General features: G+C 41.0%; 2 long non-coding RNA genes across 2 annotated transcripts; both read right to left on the reverse strand.

The window, feature by feature from the left end:
• Positions 1 to 8,210: 8,210 nt before the first annotated feature.
• On the reverse strand, positions 8,211 to 9,385 carry LOC128803797 (uncharacterized). The gene is made up of 3 exons (XR_008435838.1): positions 9,303 to 9,385; positions 8,966 to 9,150; positions 8,211 to 8,371 (listed from the first exon to the last, which is right to left on the reverse strand). It is a non-coding gene; the product is annotated as an uncharacterized LOC128803797 (long non-coding RNA).
• A 3,468-nt stretch (positions 9,386 to 12,853) lies between these two features.
• LOC128803796 (uncharacterized) lies at positions 12,854 to 16,056 on the reverse strand. Its single transcript, XR_008435837.1, has 4 exons — positions 15,979 to 16,056; positions 15,749 to 15,826; positions 15,501 to 15,658; positions 12,854 to 13,214 (listed from the first exon to the last, which is right to left on the reverse strand). It is a non-coding gene; the product is annotated as an uncharacterized LOC128803796 (long non-coding RNA).
• Positions 16,057 to 17,205: the final 1,149 nt, after the last annotated feature.

Consider the following 17,205-nt stretch of genomic DNA (forward strand, 5'->3'; position numbering starts at 1 on the left):
TGGGAGACAAAAAGACTAAAATTTGCAGGGCTACTCACTGTGCCAGCTCTTGAAGCAGCCTCAGATCTTTTATAAATTTGGAGATAGGTCTATGTATGACGTTCATATGGATCTTTAATTTTTACCTGCATATCACTGAGGTGTACAACACATTCAAAGTCTTTCAGAAATAAAAAGCAAGATAAGTGGTAACTTACATAATTTTCCTTTTTTTTTTTTTTTCCCCTTTCTCCTGGCTCTGCTTAAAACTACATTGTGTCAAATTTTCCAGATGATACCCTTCTGTCTTTTGGCAATTCTAACCACATGGAATTTGAAGACTGCTTTTATAAATAATGGATTTGCAGATGTTTGACAACCTGCTTGGACCTAGATGCAGTTTCAGCCTTGCTCATCATATTCAGAGATCTGTCATCCTGAACAAGGGTGAGATAGTCTTAGAAGCAGCAAGCCTGGGATTTCCATGAAGTGTATGATAAAGATGTAGGCAAAGACAAGCAGAGGGAAGTAATATTTTCCCACTTTGAGGTATCTGTTGTGGTGTTTGCCTGCTTCTCTTTTATACCAAATGTGTGAGTTTATTTGTCTTTCTTATTTATTACTGCACCACTGATCCAGGACCAGATGTTCTAAGTCCTGTGCATGTTGATAGCAGCAGGTTTACTGGATGTGTGCAGACCTCATGGACATGTAACAGATCCACTCCTTCCAATAACTGTTAGATTTACAAAACTTGTGCAATGTGGCTTGCACACCTAGGAAATGACGAGAAGAATTGCCTAGATCTAGTTCTTCCGAGGGTTTAGAAAGAAGAAGAGAAATGTCTTTCACTGTAGGAAAACTGACCTTCAAGAAGGAGGAATATTTCCCCGTTTGGAAACTTATTCTGTGAGGTTTGGGCAGAAGACAAATCCAGCGGCTGTGAGAAACCTTAGTATCTGAGGGAGAAATCTGTTCAACAGTTAATATGGCTTCAGGCGCTATAATCCCCTGAGGCAGGAAAGCAACCTCTGTGTCTTAGAAACTCCTTCAAGGTGTCAGCCTTGTCAGTGTGGCACTTGTGAACCACTGCACTGGAAAGCCACAGGGCGTGTAAAGGCTTCGGGTCCCAGACGATCAATCTGGTAGAGAGTGTTGGAAGTGATGCAGCTGTCAACAGCAATGGGAAACAGGCAAGATACCAGGTCAGTTTCTTGTACACAAATTAATCACCAGATGTAACTGATAATGCTGAAAATAAAAATGAAGGAAGAAAGCATCTCAAGTGGAATAACGAAGCAATGAAGAATTTCACAGAAGAGAAAATTTTGGATGAGTGGGGGATAGCAGATGTGAATGACCCCATACTCTTTATCTGCTTACAAAAGGGAAGGCAGTTAAAGGATAATAGCTGTCATACAATAGGTTGTACTGAAGTCATGAGAGGTTCCTTTGGTTTCCAGTTACTTAGGCAGTCAGAATTAACTGTGAAAGTGTTCAGGCCTATTTTACTCTGAAATACTTTTTTTTTTTTTTTTTTTTTTAATTTATTTTAAAGGAAGCTGTATTAAAAAAGAAGGTGAAATTTTTAACAGTGAAAATCTGTGCCTGAAAACTTCACAATGTAATGAAGCAAGAGCCCGATTACAAAGAAGATTGTGACTGGATCTGGAACAAATCATCAGAACATCATGAAATAACTCTTGACAAAGTACTTAGAGTTTGTCAAACTAACCAGGTGCCCAGCTCAGAATAAAGGAGAGGACATAATTGAGAATTCAAAACAGAGCAAAGAAAGATGCTTGATGAAGCTATAATGGGAGTCGTACAAGAGCAGCATCTGGGCCTGCAGATTGCATGGAAAAGAGCACAAGCCATAAACTGGAAGAAGATATGCACTAGATTACATCACTGTGAAATAGCGTGTAAGAAGCAGCATACAGGAGATCAATGACAGCACCATTTGCTCTGGGGGATTCTTCATAAGAGCAATTCATCAGAAGATGAATGGACTATCACCCTGAAAGCAAGTAAGACATTTATTCATTTTAAATTGGATACTGGTGCACATGATGGTGTGTTGATTGAAATAATGTTATCCTCCTGACAAGAAGCAGATAATGGAGAGTAGGGGAGGTTTACAGGGGTAAGATAACAGCAACTAAAGTTAACATGAGGGTAAATAAAGTGGACAGATATGGTCTGTATTAACTTTATGGAGAAGAGCATTCATTATAGAAAAAATGTGTCAAAACTTTGTTCTCATCAGGACAATGTGCTCATGAGAGAGGACAGGAGGACAGTATACCTGAGGAGGCATCAGAGGACACTGGCTAGGGAACAAGCTGTCTTTGAGCACAACACACATCAGAGAGTCAGCCTTCCTCCAGTCCTTCTTCCTATTCATATTCCAGTCCTCCGAAGGAAGAGGAAAAGAAAAAAAAAAAAAAAAGACACGGGTGAGTTAATTGCCCCAATAGTCATGAAATGCATAGGAGAGTGAGCTATGGGTACACTCTTTATTCTCCAATAAAGATTTTCTCTGGAGAGAAAAATGGGGACAGAATGTTTTCTGTCTGGATAGACAAGAGGAACTGAATAAATATGAAAAAAAGAAAAAAAAGTCACCGTAGTTGTTTGGGGATAATCTTCTGGTTGTCTAATACCAGATTTTTTTATACGCAGGATGCATCAGCAGGATTCCAGGGAAAGTCTTTGGAAAAACATAGCACATGTTTTATGAGTTTTCTATGTCTTGTTGAGAAACCTGTTTCTTCAGACTTCCATTTATGTTGTGCTCAGCATTTTTTTTTGTATAAAGAAATTAAAAAAAATTGATAACATGGAGGAAATTGGGGCACCGTGGAAGATATTTTAATATGGGAAAAACACTAAAAGAAACTGAAATGTTGGAAGAGAATAACTGGAAGCTCTGAGCATCCTGGAACAGAACCAAAGCTGCCAGGTTAGTGTGATGCCAGCAAAATGTAAATTTTCTGTAACATAAATAACACACCTGAGAAAGAAGGTTATTTGGCAAGACATATAGGTAACAGTGAAACTACTGCAGTTGACAAAGAAATAGTAGATTTCTGGGAATGATGGATTACATTAGGACAATTGTGCCTTATGCTGCTGCCTGAATAAATAAATAGAGAATGCTCCTACACAATGACATTGCCTGACCTTAATAAAAAGTCTAAGAAGTAAAAGGAATTAATTTGTGAGGATGGTATGCCCAAAACTATATTGTCCACAGGTGTTTCCAAGAAGTATTTCGGGATTTCAATGCAATCTTGCAGGAGACTGGTCACAGCTAGAGACCAGTGGTTTATGAATAGTAGATGCTAACAGGAAATGAGAGTTAATAAGCTCAGATAGAAAAGGAGGCTTTGGCATGGTTGTAAAAGACTTCATGTCTTAGTTGTGGGAGGCCTTAGCTATTACTATTTTATTAGCTGAAATCGACTGCAAACCACTTATTGCTGTTGCTGAAAATGACCTTGTGAACACTCCAGAGAATTCACAGCTTACTTTTATTTTTTTCAACTACAAATGGATGATTTGTAAATTGAACTTGAACCTGGAAGAGATTTGGAGATGCAGACTCGCTCTTCCAATTATTTGAAGTTCAACATTAGTCTATTTTGCAAAATAAAAATAAAATCTGTATTTTGAGGTGAGCTAAGGACCTTGAGTTTCAGACTGACTACTTAGGATGAGATTCTACACCAAGTAATAAAGACTAAAATTATAGTTCAAACCCAGATCATCACTCTTATCAGTGCAAGGGGAGCTACAACCCCTGCATGAAATCCTCTTTCAGGAACTACACTACTAAGTTATTAAAAAGTATGTGAAAAGTAGTCACAGAGTGTTGTGATGCACTAAAGAGGTTGATAGGAGTTCTTTGAGGAAAACAGTAGCAGAAAGAGGAGAGTTAATTTGAACTTAAATGAGGAAGCTCTTAAGTTCTGCTGCATATGCCAGAACTAAAGATCAAGGTGCAGGAAAGTGTTGTACTGATGGTACAAAGAAACAACTGGCTGGATTAAAGCACACATAGATTATTTACAGAGATTAGGGGAAAAAAGTCCAAACCAGAACACTATGACCTATGTACTTACAATTATTCTGGCTCCTGTGAGTTGATTTTGTTGGGAGATACAGATAAGGAGTTGATGATGGACATCAAAGACCTTTTATTTCCTGATACACCATATTTGACAGCAATGGGCTAGAATTAGTTATACAAGAATGTGAGCAGAGCAATATTGGCTTAATTGTCCGCATTGGGTTTGCATGGCAAGATGCTGGTAGCAGGGGTACTACAGGGGTGGCTTCTGTAAGAAACTAGAAGAAGCTTCTCCCATGTCCAATGGAGCCAATTCCAGCTGGCTCCACAGAACCTGCCAGTGGCCAAGGCCAACCCCAACAGTGATGGTGGTGGCTCCTCTGGGAAAACAGATTTAAGAAGGTGGGAAAACTGTACAGGGGCAACTCCTCAAGAGAGAGGAGTGAAATTATGTGAAAGAGACAGCTCTGCAGACACCAGGGGCAGTGATGCAGGAGGGGAAAGAGGTACTCCAGGCAGCAGGGCTGAGATTCTCCCACAGCCCGTGGTGAAGACCACGGTGAGGTAGATGTTCCCCTGCAGCCTGGAGGCTCCCACTGTGGAGCAGGTGGATGTTTGAAGGAGGCTGGGACTCCATGGAAAGCCTGCAATGGAGCAGGCTCCTGGCAGGACCACTGGACCCATGAAGAGAGGAGCCAGCAGTGGAGCAGGTTTGCTGTTGTCACACCATGGGGGGACAGATGCTGGGGCAGGCTGTTCCTGAAGGACTGCACCCTGTGGGAGGAATCCATGCTGGAGAAGTTAATGAAGAAGTGCAGTTCATGGGAAAGATTCACACTGAAAAGTCTGTGGAGGACTGTCTCCTGTGGGAGGAACCCCATGCTAGAGCAGGTCAAGAGTGTGGTGAGTCCTCCCCTTGAAGAGGAAGGAGAAAATTGCAAGTGAAGCTGAGTCGAGGAAGAAGGGAGGGTTATGTGGACGGTGTTTTAGGATTTAGTTTTTATTTTCTCATTATCTTACTCTGATTTGATTAATAATACAGGAAAAAAATTCCCCAAGTCAAGCCTGTTTCATCCGTGATGGTACCTGGTGAGTGATCTCTACCTGTATCCACCAGCCTTTTGTTATATTTTTTCTCATATTTCTCTATATTTTCCTGTGCATCCACAGAGGGCATAGAATAGTTTTGGTGAGCATCTGGTGTCCAGCCAGAGTAAAGTTACTGCACCAGCTATCTGCTAGTCCCAGTGAACTTCTGTCCAGAAGATAGGTGAAAAGTGATGTGTAAGACAGGAAACAAATGCATTGTGTTTAGACAATAGGTCTCCAGGTTATGGACTAGCCAGGTGAAGCAGAAGTCCTGTCTTCTGACTGGAACAGGTCTGATCTTCCAGAGGAAGTAAGACACCACCTCAGACACTGTTGGACAGTTTAGTTATTATTATGACTTCATGTGTTTGCGTTAATAGCGGTTTTAATTATGGCTGTCATTACATTCTGCCTTGGAATGGAACGTGTGGTATTTGGGGCTGTGCCTTCAAAGGCTCAGCAGCTTGGCAGGGCACTGTGAGGCTCTTGTTGCAGCACACAGACAGCTGGATGCAGACAGAGGATTATTCCCAGCACCTCCAGTGCCGAGTAGCACTGAAGACCACAGAGAGAAGAGCTACTGAGGGCCAGAAGACAGCCTGGAGGCAACTTGCCCTCCACCTATGATTGATCAGCTAAGACCCTGTGGGAGATAGGCCATTTGCTCTTGCTGGCAGAGGACATGCCAACCCACCCAGAGAGAGGGATTCTGAGAAGTATCTGAAAGCAGAACCTCAAGGAATGTCCCTCCTCCCACTGGCAGTCATTCCTGTGGGAAACACTGCCTGCCTCGTAAGAAGGTGGTGAGTCCCAGTGACTGTGGTACCTCAGTCTTTCTGCTCAGATCCTCTCACCCATTTTCAGGGCTGCAAAAGGCCTTTAGGATTTGGTATACTGACAGTAGAAATCATAAGACTTGCGTTAATATGAATAGACTGACAGGTATTGCAGGTGAGACATTTTTCTGGTATGTACAACTTAACTCTGGCAGGTTGAAATGGTGTGACTTGGTTCCAAGCCTAATAAACCAATAGAACGTGTGTTTACTATGAATAGGCTCATTCATTCCAATGTCAGTGTGTGTACACACGTGTTTGTGTGTATGTGTGCATGTAGAGAGAAGAGAATCCCTCTTCTCCCTTCTCCTCATGGCTTCTATCATACAGCATGCCAACATATCCAGACTAACAACTCCTTCATAATGAATCTGATATACAGAGTCCAAGGGAAGTTTAACAGCTTCATGGTGAGTAATTCTCTTTTGGCCACATTTTGTTTGTCAGGGGGAGCACAAGAATGAGGCCACACATAATTTAACACCTTTCCCTATTTAGACCTTGTTAGTTTAACTTTCTCTGAGATTGTTTTTTTAAAAAATGTTTGTCTGAATTTAGTGGTTGTGAAGGAAAGTGACAGCCCTAAAGACCATAGTTTTCCTTGCAGAATGGGCACGGGATGAGCTCCAGCAGAGTGCATTTCCTCATATTACCACCCTGATTTGACCTTGAATGACCTGTTGCAGGGCCCAGCAGAATTGGTTTTCCTATCTTTCCAGTCCCTCGCCTTTTTGTGAAGACTGACAGCTGGGCTGTGGCAAATGTGTCAGGGCTTCTGGGAGGCTGATCTGTGTCCAGATCAGAGCCTGACTTCATTCACATAGGCACAGTGTTATAGTAACCTCTCAAACACTAGGGAGATTGGTGAGCAGAGCTAATGAGACGCATCTCAGGGTGAGTATTTCAACACCAGCAGCCATGGAACTGCTACCTTTCCCAAAAGCTCTATTATTACAGCTGTGCTTAGGTTTTAATACTTGCTGGGCCTTGTACAAACTCAGAGCAAGGTGCAACAAAGTGCTGGGAGAAGAAATGCTTAAAGCTACAACTCCTTCCACCAAATCTATTTAATGAAGGAGCAGAGCCATGGGGACATAAAATAGCTTTCCCTACCATGGTTAAATATACGAAAGGACTTGGCTGTTTCAGTGTCCTGGCTAGCACAGTACATTGGTCCTGTGGTGTTTTGAAGGTGAATGATGAGAATCTGAACTTACGTCCTGCAAAGTAGGTAATGACTCACAAAGCGAATTTATATGTTGCTGCTCCCTCACATTTTAATATATTTTGGGGGGTTTTGAAAAGAAGATCCCGCTCCTCAATTTACTTTAGCAAAGACTTATTAAAGACGACATAATCACTTTTCTCAGCAAGGACTCTTCAGTGTAGGCACAGTGTCCTCGGCCCTTGTGCTGACATTACCACTGGAGCTGGTGTGGTGGCCGCTGCAAAGAGTTTTGTGTTCACTCCACCCGCACCTCAAGGTGAATATGCTCTAATCCAGAAGCCAGGTGGTTTCATGGGGTTGGTGGTATCCTCCAGCTTATACAAGAAGCCCTACTAAATTGCATAGTGCCACTGCAAAAAAAAACCTGCTAGAACCCCACCTGAAGTCAACTCATGGTGCATCAGTGTTCTTGAAATGTCATGTGCTATTTTCTTCCTGTGTAGGGAAGGAAATGTGGAGCTGAACAGGACGATCAGACAGGTCATGGGATGGTCCACAGTAGGGTCTTCATTCCAGTTGCATTGGAACAGAATCCTGCAGGAAAGTGTGGCCTCTATTCCTGCACATCTCTGAATTATGAGTATTAGGATTTAGTGGAACCCTTTGTTTAATGCAACATTCAGTTCTTCCCAATAGCATGTGATGAAAATCTGAGTATGGATTTTGATTTAATTGCCTGGAAGCATGGCTCTCAGCATTTTTTCTTCCGGGTATCTGGTAATTAAGAGAGAGACATTGAGGATCTGTTTTGCAACACCTTGCCAAATACAGGCTTTTTTAGATCCAGAAGGTCTTTTGGGTCCATATTTGTAGAAAACTGATCTCTTGTATATAGTCTTTTTCACATAATATCAGTGTTAGCAATGGCTGGTGAAGAAACCACTATTATTATTCATTAACTCTGGTCTCTCAGAGGAACCATATGTGCAGAGCAGAGGGAAAAGAGTACTGTTGTTTTTTAATAATGAGTCACTGCTACTGATTAAGTGTTTCTTTATTTTTTTCTTTTTTTTTTTCTTTAAGAAAAAAAGAAATGGGAAAAAGGTGTTCTTCTGAAGCCTAAATGTCAGGAGAATTGATTTTCTCTAGGTGCCACAATGTCTTCAGAAAGTTTTAGTCCGGTGGGCCACAGTGATATCAGCCAACACTTGTTTTAAAGGATATCTGTAAAAAATTCGTGGTTAGATTCCTGCATCTCAGGTCACAAGAGAGTGTGACTATTAACAAGTTCCAGCTGCTTGATGGAGTTGCACCAGCCATTTGCGGATCTTTAATTTTCTTTTTTTTTAGGAAATCTTTAACTGCCTTTTTTTTTTTTTTTTCCTGAAGGTATATTAAACCTTTAAATCTCTCTTTTTTTTTTTTTTTTAAGTTCACATTAAATACTCCCTTTGTGTCCATACTGAGGAAGTCTTTAATTATATCAGTCAAAAAAAAAAAAAAAGGAAGAAAAAGAAGGGATAGTTCTGATTTTGCTCTCAGTTCTCTATGATTGTGGCATCTCCTCTAGTCATGTTTTTTTATATTTATTTTCTCTGCAAGGGGCCTGTTTTAATACTGCAGCTGATGATCTAAAAATGTGTGAGCTATGTTTTATTATACACAAGCCACATAATATGGATGAACGGCTCTCCTGGGCCAGCTGAGCTGCGCAGAGCCGCTCCAGTCAAGCCTCTCGCTCTTTCCCTTCCAGGTCCCTGCTGGAGCCTCGGCAGCCTCAGTGACTGTGGTGGCAAGGCAGCACCGTTCAGGCAGTACCTGAGTTTAAGGAGGTCCAGCTGTGGCTCCTTGCAGTCTCATCCTGCTCCTCTGGCTGGAGCCCATCCTGGCAGTTTGATGCCACCTAGGAACAGCTGTACACTCCCCTCTGAGCTGCTCTGCTCCGCGTCGTGCAGCTGCCAGAGCTGGGGGTCAGAACTGGCCTGTCTGCTCTGCCCCCATCACTGTTATTTCAGAACAGAGAAATGCTGGATGAGAAAAACAAATAATAATGATGCCATTTTTCTCTAAATTTAGGGGTCTAAATTTTTGGCTTGAAAATCTTTGTTTGGAAATTTGGGCCCAGATCATGAATTGAGCAAACACAGTGACTTACTGTAATGTGTTTGAATTTCAATGAAGGTAGGAAAAGGGATTTCTTCATTTAAAGTTGCAGTACTCAGAAAATGAGAGTCCCCTCAAAGATGCATACCATGAAGAAACTGCAAGAACAACCTTTTGTCAAGTGATCATTAGTAGCAACAAAAATACATAAATTCTTTCCAGCAGATGTGATGTTTGCCATAATTTTGTTTATCCTACATCACATAAAGCCTGAATACCCTGAATATATATATATATATATAAACATAGCTACATCAAATTCATGCAGATGTGTACTTACTGTCTATATATATCTCCACGCATATACAAACATATATATATACACATATACCTATATATTCTGTATGGAATCATGTTCTATGGTTCATCATTCTAGGTAAAGGAGATAAATGCAGGAGAAAATAACATTTTAGTCAGTACCTATTCAGGATTTTATAGGAAATCTGGGGCATTGCCATGACAATTCCAGAAATGGTTAGTTAATATCTTTTGTATACTTATAAACACCTACTCATTTACTGCAGCAGCACTGAAAACTTATTAAGAGCACTCATTCAGTCCAAATATACTTGGAAAACTCAGAACAACCTTCCTTCTTCTGTATAATTTTGGTTTTTCTCAACATAAATATGAATTGATACAAATAAATAAGTTCTAAACACCATTAAGCTCTGCATTTCTACAAAGTTTGGTGTGGAATAGGAAATGCACCTGGAACTTTGTAGCTCTTATGTAAAATTAATAATAAATGTTTTTTTTTGCCAACATCAATATGTTTATATTATGGTCATGGGACTCTCTCTGATGCCTAAATTATTTAAGACATTAATTTTTTATCTCTGCTCAAACCTACAACACAAAGTTGCTGAGTTCTGTATCAAAAGTGGTGGTTCAAATCAAATTGATATTGCATTTTAATTAAAGTAGTGTTAGGACACATCTCACAGTCTTTACCCAGGCAGAATGTACTGGAGTAGTGAAAACTTTCTTTTCCTCTGCTTTCTGTGTTTCCAAACACTTTTAGGTTTTGCTACTTAAGACTAAGACACAGGAGAGAAGGTGAGGGCTCACTTTCATTTCCTGCTGTCTCCAGTTATTGGTGCTCTTGGGGCTGGGTGTATTTCATGTGTGGAAAAACTCAAAAGACAAACAGATTACTGTAAATTACTGATGGGTCTTCTGCTTCTCCTTGTTCTAGTGAACACACAGACCTTACCTCCTTTTTAGGTGAGAGGATTTGTTAAAAAAATGAAGTAGGTGTTTGTCACTAGCAGAGGAAAAGATTCAAGAGCCTAACCTTCCTCATGGAGACACTAGCTAGCACCTGGGAAGTTCCCAATGAGGCAGTTGTTCTGGAAAATAATGAGACCAAACAACTATTTTTTCCCAAGAAAGCCTCTGCCGTCACAAATAAGTGGCCTGGGAACTCTAAAAAAAGTGCTCTTATGATGCTTTGAGCCACACTGATTTGAGATATTTGAGTTTGAGTGATGCTGGCTGTTAGAGTGTATTGCATATATGTTTTTCTTATTCTGCTGGTGACTGTGGTGCAGAGGAAGACCTGAGTAGCCTCAAGAGGGCCAGTTAACCTGAGCAGCATCTCCCCACCATGGATCTGAGGGAAGAAAGGTCTTGGCCATGTTATTGCCTGAGCTGTCACAATTTAAGAATTGTGGTTAATCATCAGTAATTGACCACTGGTAAATTAATAGCTCAAGTATCTCCCATGTCCCTTCTGTTAGTATAATGAGCCTGCATTGTTCTACACTGCATCATTATCTTAAGTTTATAGATATTTAATTCTACAAAGGATAGCTACTTGTTACTATATCTAAATAAAAATATATGACTAACCATGGTCAAGCGGATTAAACCTAGCTGAACACCAGATGCCCACCAACACACTCTTGATCCCTCATCAACTGGTTGGGAGAAAATATAAGAAAAGGTTTCTAGGTCAAGATGAGGACAGGGAGAGATGATGATGCCTGTTACCATCATGGACAAAACAGACTTGATCCAGGGAAATTAATTTATTAAGTGTCAAATCAGAGCAGGATAGTGAGAAATAATAATAAAAAAAATCTTACAACACCTTCTTCCCAACTTTCCCTTCATTTTGGGTTCAACTTTGCATCTTTATTTCTCAACCTCCTCCTGTTAAGCACCTCACATGGTCAGAGAATGGGAACTGTGGTCATTTCACTACACATTGTCTCTGCTTCTCCTTCTTCCTCAGGGGAAGTACCTCTCACACTTCCCCTGCTCCAGTATGGGTCCCTTCCCATGGGAGACAGTCCTCCACAAAACTCTCCAATGTGGGACCTTCTCACAGACTGCAGTTCTTCACAAACTGCTCCAGTGTGCATCTTCTCCTTGGGCTGCAGATGGATCTCTGCTCCACCATGAACTTCCTGCAGGGGGACATCTGGCCCACCGTGGTCTTCATCATGGACTGCAAGGGAATCTCTGCTGTGCTGCCTGGAGCATCTCCTCCTGCTCTTGCTTCTCTGATCCTGGTGTGTTGCTCTCACATGCACTCTCTCCTTTTTCCAGCTGCAGTTGCCCTTGAACACTTTTCCCCCTTTGTTAAATCTGTTATCTCAGAGGTGCCACCACCATCACTGATGGGCTCAGCCTTAGCCAGCTGTGGCAGGTCCATGTTGGAGCCAGTTGGCATTACTCCACTGGACATGGGAGAAGCTTCTACCAGTTTCTCACAGAAACCACCCCTATATTACCCCTGCTACCAAAACCTGGCCACACAAACTCTATTGTTACCTTAAACAATTATGAAAATCTAGCAGAGATTAAACAAAGGTTTAGCAATATGGACAAAATGGGCAATAGCCACCTGATCATCAGATAATGTCTGATCCAACTAAACAAGCTAAAACAAAGGTTCAGGCAGGTGAAGACAAAATCAGATGATGTCAGGGTTGTCCAGAGAAGTCATGGAGTCACCATCACTGGAGGTGTTTAAGAAATGACAGGATGTGGCGCTTAATGCTATGACTTAGTTGACAAGAAGTGCCAGGTCAAAGGTTAGATGTGACTATCTTGAAGTTCTTTTCCAACCTAATTGTCTCTGTGATTCTATGCCTTTTTTCTTGCAAGCTTGTGGATTTACCTGAAAATTATCTCACTAGAAAATACATTTTCTATGTCTGACATTATCTGATGTCTTCAGTAGTCTGCTTTCCTGTATCTGCAATGTCTTTCTCTTATGAATTCTCTTTTGTAGACATGTTTCCAGACAGATGCAATTGCTTGCTAAAGATTCTTGGATTAAATTGGAAATCCTTTAGATTCTCTGGATTTAATACACATTAGGCTTCATTTGCCATACATCTGATGGTGAGTAGTCAATGTGTTTATCCACTCTTGATGAACATGAATTAATTCAGATGACTGTTACTCCATGAAAAACAAAAGGAACCTCAGATACAGCCCAGGCTCTGCCTTGAGACATTCCCCACAGTGTGTGCCATGTAACTCATTTTACAGACTTTAATTTATGAAGTTTTTACAATACTTCTGCATTTTTAACATAAGAACAGATTTTAATATCTAGATTAAATATCTTGCTGTAATTAATTCCTGCTGTATTCAGCCTATTCATCATGGATGTGGAGAACAACACGTCCCCTTCCACCTTGATGTACTCTTTTCCAAGGAAGATTGTTCCAGCATGGCTGTCTTTACAGACAGCGTGCAGGAATCTGGGGACAGGACTGAAACTCCTGTAACACCTTAGGTAGTTGCTACTCATGGGAGCATGTTTCCCATCTTCTGTAGCTGAATGGTCTCCGTGATTCTATATATCCAAGTCTTCAGCCTCATGGCAAGAGTCAAAGTGCACTGGAATCAGTAGCAGGCTTAAGCCTTTACTTACTTAAGGGGCCTAAAAAAAAAAAAGAACCAATACTAGTGTTGACCTCTAACAGATGGTAGCAAAACAACTGCTACACCAAACACTGTGACATTAGAATCACATCCGGCTTGGCAGTGCTGGAAAGGACTATATAAAATCCCATATAAAACCCTGAATGTCTGTGAATGTTTATAACTGAAAAGTTAGTGCAGGCTCTGATACTGCTCAGGCTGATGGATAGCTGTCTGAAAACACTGGAGGAGAAGTGCTCTTCTGCCAGTCTCATCCTCTTTCTGGTTACTAGCACAGACACCTTCCCTCCTCAGATCAGTTATTCCGGATCTCTGCTGCTGTGTGAAAAACATGTTAGGAAGGGGGTTTTTCAATCTGCTGACAGTTTTTTTCCCCCTGTCTCCTATGGTTGAAGCAATATGCATTTTTTTTTTTACAGAATACCTGACCCATAATTTCTGACTTTTTTCAGGTTCCTTCACATATGAATAGCAAGGTATGAGCTTATCCTTCTTTTTCTTAAAATAGCATAGGTGTAAAATATTTGTTAATCCTCTGCAATTAGGGTATTGAGCAGGGCTTGAGTTGCTTCTCAGTGAAATCATAATCACAAATATTTCTTGTATTACATTATGCAATATGAAGGCTCTTACTAATTCCTTGTCTCTGTGGAATGGGCATGTGTTTTGGCTGTGTAATCTCAAAGTTCAAGACTAGCATTTTTCTGATTCTTGTTGTCCTGCCTCTTATAAACTGAGTATTTAAGAGTAGCATGTTTATTTATATATGTTGCTGCTAATCCAAACTGTCTGCTAAACTAATCCCTTGTTAAAATGAAATCAAGTCAGCTATTTTAGATTACAAAGTTAAAACAATAGCTCAGCCAGACACTTCACACATCTGTTTTACTTTTCCTGAATACGTATGCAGCTTTTCTTACATTCTTTCTCAAAAAAAGTGCCACCAATTAGCTATACTTTTCTTTCATTTTTCTTTTGTGACCTAAGTCTCGTTTTCTTGGTTCTTTTGCTGATTACTTTTGAAATGCTGCCTTTTTTACATGTTTGTTTTCCTTCTCAGTAATACATTTTAAAATGGATAAAAATTTCATGCTTATTACTTGTTAATATGTTATCATACTCTATTACCCAAATTTGGACCAGAGGTAATTCCAATGTGGGAAATGCCAAAATAATACATTCTTGGGGATGAGATCTTAGACAGATATGCAAACCCAAAGTAGGCTTTGATTTACTTACAGTCTGCAGGAAATGAGGCACTACCGTCAATGTGGTACATAGAGATTTTAACTGAAGATAACTTTATTTCCAGTTTTACCTGCTGCTTTGATTTAAAGTACTTTTCACATCATCTAATTTTTCATAAGCTTTCACATGTTTAAGGTTTGGCTTTTCTTAAGGGATTGTATAAGTTTTCATTTTGTGCAGAAAACCCCCTCTTATTTAGTGCATTTGCCAAGCACTTTAAAATTACATCAGGTGAGGGTTGCTCCAGCCTCCTGGAGCCAAAAATGTGGAACAATGGGGTTTCCGTCACCACTTTTTAATAAACTGTTTTTTGGACTAGTATTCTGAGAAGATGCCACTGCTTCAGCCAGGGTAAGCTTCAGGCCCAGTTTGATTGATATAATTTTATTTATCTACTTGTTTCATCAGCCCTCTTTGAAAGGTGAAGAAGAGGCAGGCTGACCCCATCCCAGTCTTATATTTAACTTTACATCAAGTACTTGGAGATTATCTGAGAAACTTTCAGGGCTCACCTCCCTGAGAAATGCGAGTGACTGTGCATCACGGAGAGGTGGGAAGAGTTATTACTTTCTTTATGCCACAGAGAAACTAAGGCACAGAGAAATTGTATAAGGTAATTTCAGATTGCTCTTTAGCACAGCTATGTAACACTTTGTACCACGCTGTGATGTAGTCAGAAAGCTGGTCCAGCTTGTCTCCCTAAGCTTGTGGGAACCACATCTCTCTTCTGAGCACAACTTTCCTCTCAGCATCCCTCCTGAGGGTAAATGTCTCATGCCACTGAGCACTGTTCCCTTGTGGGCGCTCATGGCTACACATTGCCTCACATACCTTGCAGGTCTTGTAGCCCCCGTGCCCAAACCCCCATGCTGCCTTGAATGGTGGCATGTGGTCTCCCATGTTATTAATAACACATGCAAACAGGCTTTACATTCTGCAGGATCTTAACCAGAACACATGGTTGCAGCCCTGGATCCAGAAATAACTCTGTAGTATTCACATAAACTACTACATGAGGTGTGAAAACACTCCTTACCTTCTCAAAAATGGTCCAGGAAATCATGCCCAGCATGGGCAGGGACTGCACAGCCTCTCTGTCAAAGGTCTCCATCTCCTGTGGTAGCTCCTTAGCTGCTACCCTGCAACTGCCTCTGATATCAAGTCACAGTTGCTGGCTCCAATCTTGCTAATACACTGCGGGTGGATAAGACAGGAGATTGCACCGAGCTCATTACTCTTCTCGCTAATGAAGCCCAATCCCTACAGAAATAGTTTGAGTGTGACCTTGTTAAGTTAGTGATCTTTAAACCAGGACATCAAGACATCTTCATATCTTCTGTTGTTTTATGGGAGTAGGAGGCTCTGAGTAAAGTCAATGAGAGGGACAAACAACTCCACAATGAAGCTCAGCTAGTCTCTAATGGTAAGTTTGATGTCTTCATGCCTCATGTGCAAGAAGCCAGCAATCCCTTCTGGCTTCTATCTCTCAGGGGCTGGCTGGAGTGACTACCCACCATGGCAGACAAAACTGCCAAGACATAGGGTTAGATTTTTCTGCCTCCTGTATTTCAGATGTTCTTGGTTGGAGGAGTGACTTCAGCAAGTCAGTGGTGTCACAATGATATCCAAATGATGCATCTCCCCTCCAGACCTGCACACACACACTCTGGGTTGCAGTTCCTGCAGGCAGAAGGGCAAAGTTCCACACCAAGGTCATGAACTGAGCCAGTGCCACAGTAGAGGCAGATGGGATCACACTCTCAGTGTGTTAAAGCTGAGTTTGACACTGAGGACACATGTGAAAATGAGCAGTAGTTTGCCTGTGCAATTCTTATAAATTTGCTAGTGCACAAGGAGGCTGTATAGCCTGGATCAAACTCTGCTGTCACAGCTTCAGTGACACTTCACTCTTTCAGGCCATGTGTCTTCCAGCACCTTGTGTCCTTCCTCCACTGATCCTCTAAAACCTGCTTAGATCTGTTCCCCAGCAATGGGAATCACTGCATCAGCTGTCTCTCCTGACAGCTACATCTCAGCTACTCAATGCTCTCTCTGTAGGTGATGGAAACAAATAAGCACGTATAGCATGTGGTTCATATGACTTCTGTTTTTGGAGGAAATGAATTTGGTCTTATAAGTGCCCATTTTCTTTTTATCAGCTTTAACAGGAATTTAGGGTGGCTTGCTCTGACACAGAGATCTTACTTGGGAAGACAATACTATTTCAGAACCTTGAATGTGAAAAACACCACACAGAACCTGTATAATGATGGAGTTTTTTTTGTGAAGGATTGTTAAAGTACATGGCAAGTTAAAGTGTGCAGTGTGTTGTACACCTAGAAAACTTTCTGGATGGGCTGTTGTCTACTTTTCTGTTATCCCTGTACTGTACAGGCATATTCAGTCCTTAATGAAGACTGTGCAACTGGATCAGGATATTAATAATTTGTCAAGCTGCTTAAAAGGGGTAGAGGAAAATTTCAGCAAGTCTGCCATGCCCTGTTCTATTGACCTTCTCTTTTCATCAGTAAAAGCAGCAAATAAGAATTAGCAGGGGGTTATCTTCTTAGCTTATGCTAAGTTTCTTGCTGGAGAGGAAGATATTTGCCTAGTCTAATAAGCAAGTATGTAGTATTAGTTCTATAAAGAAACAGGTTTTGAGAAAGACCATGGCACTGGGAGGAAGTTACCCTCTTTCTTCTGATCATAATGTCCAGGTGCCTCTGGGAACTGCAGCAAAG

This window comes from Vidua macroura, chromosome 2, assembly GCF_024509145.1.
Source record: "Vidua macroura isolate BioBank_ID:100142 chromosome 2, ASM2450914v1, whole genome shotgun sequence".
Lineage (NCBI taxonomy): Eukaryota > Metazoa > Chordata > Aves > Passeriformes > Viduidae > Vidua > Vidua macroura.